Raw genomic sequence first — 2,353 nt, 5'->3', positions numbered from 1 at the left:
TTGAGGCAGGAGGATCACTTTGAGCCCAGGAGTTCGAGGCTGCAGTGAGTTATGATGGCACCACTGCATTCCAGCCTGGAGACAGAGTGAGAGTTTCTCTCAAAAAATAAATAAATAAAAATGCAACATCACATATGATGTCTTTCCAGTAAAGGCTTTCAGGGTCTCTGCACAATGCCCCCAGCCCTTTAACTTGTCTTTTATTTAGTGTTTATCTACTTCCCCGCCTTCTGTCCCACTATCACGCTATGTCTTTACATGGGTCCTCTGCTGAAACCTGACTGGTCTAGTCATCATTTCCCAAACCCAACCTGTACAACTTCCTGGGTTTTTTTCCTTTGCCTACAATTCCTTCCCTTCCTCTCCACTTAGCTCAGTGCTCTCCTTCCCTCAGGCTGATTTCAAATTTCTCCAGTAATTAATTGTTACTCCAGCGAGTGCCCATTTACTTCACATTTGCTGTTACGAAGTGTAACTAAGCTTTTTTTAATATATGCTTGCCCTCCCCCGGGATGTTACATGTTGCTTGAAGGCAAGGATCACATCTTATTTTGCTTTCTACTTAGTAGGTCATCAGTAAGTAGAGTAGTAAGTAGTGAGTAGTAAGGATTCTCTCTTCTCACTACTGTCAGAAATGTCTGGACTTACAGAGCTGCTTTCTTTGCCAAACAGGTGTATGCATTAAGTATGTGGCTCTATCACCTGTCTCAGAGCACCCTGAGCTCCCTGTTTCTCTCTGTGAGCAGAGGTCAGGCCTGGACAGTGCTCCCTGGAGCCGTCTCCTCTCCCGTATGTTTGGAGCTGAAAAGAATCTAATGTTAACCAGGCCAGTGGCCACAGCTCATTCCTATCTCCTCTGAAGCATTCTGTTAAAGAGGTATCTTATCAACATTGTTGTCTTTCTTGAGGATTCTTACTTTCTTTTTAAATCCTGGTTTTAGTGTTACCAGGAATTAAAATGAAATTCTTCCTTGCTTTCTGAACTACCTCCGATAGTTCTTAAAAGAGAGAGAGAGAGAGAAAAAAAAGGCAAAACTTATATGGGGAGGCTTTTGAAGTATTATTTTATTTTCAATTATTCCATAAAGAATAGTTGAATAGAAAACACTGTAAAATTTATATTTGTAATAGTTCCCTGCTCCATCTGTCTGGTAAAACTGGACTCGTTGTTAATTATATCCAGTTATTTCACTAGTAGAAACAGCCAATTTAGAAACATTTGACTTTTTACTAAAGAAATAAAATACAATGAAAGAAAAAAACCTTTATACTCATATCCTTTTATTGCTTCAGTGAGCAGGTGAGGAAGAGAAGCGATTCTTTATTTCCAAATTATAAAGTACGATCAAATCTGAAGCTGTGAAAATATTGAACTTTTTCTGGAAAAAAAATAAATGATTTGAAGCCCTGGTGATCACACAGAGAATCCAGACAATTTGACAGCTATGAATTTATCTCACTTGTGAATGAATAACCTTTGTAATTCACTTGGGACTTAAATATTCCAAACACATTTCCCTGGAAACACTTCAAAAGGCATAGTTCATTTCTGTCTTTACCAAACAGCCCCTTTGGTTACCTTTAGTTTGCTGGCTTTGTGGTTTGAGTAAGGACTTGAAAGTTTGAAAATTAACATAGTTAAAGGTTGCCAGTGGGTTTTGCTCCTATAAGGATAAAACAAGATTAACTCTTTGATTATTTTATGGTTTAAACAGCCTCTTTTTTTTTAACCTCTGAAATAAGAGAACTACACTGATATTATTTATAAAATTTCAGCTCTGTCCCTGAGCTAAAGTTCAATACATTTGTATTTAAAAGAGGACCCATTTCCCCTAACATACATGTAACAGATCAGAATAACATATGATTTAGCTGAATTCCACACAGTTTCTTAGAGACTTGATGAAAACAAATTATTTTTTAGGGATAGATCCACGATTTTAGGACAAGTGTAATAATGGTTTTAGAGAGTTTCTTGCACTATTAGTTAAGGATCAAAAGTACAAATGCACTTCTAGCATGGTGCTAAATGCTGAACCTTGAGTACCAAACAGTCCTGCTTTGAGGTTCTTAGAACTGATCAATTTTTTTCTTGCTCCACTCCACATAGCAGGCACATGATGAATATTGTTGATGAAGTAACATTCCTGTCAAATGACATGTCAAACCTGTTCCTAACTGTCATATTATAAGACTTAAAAATAGTGCATGGAAGTATAATTAAGACATTAGTATTCAATTAAAAATATGTCTGTTTGATACTCCCAGCTACTCAGTGGGGCTGAGGTAGGAGAATTGCTAGAACCCAGATTTCTAGACTAGCGTGGGTAACATAGTAACATCCTATCGCAAA

Source organism: Sapajus apella, unplaced genomic scaffold, assembly GCF_009761245.1.
Source record: "Sapajus apella isolate SASKATOON/1434 unplaced genomic scaffold, GSC_monkey_1.0 scaffold9, whole genome shotgun sequence".
Taxonomy (NCBI): Eukaryota; Metazoa; Chordata; class Mammalia; order Primates; family Cebidae; genus Sapajus; species Sapajus apella.
This window is presented reverse-complemented; position numbering follows the sequence as displayed.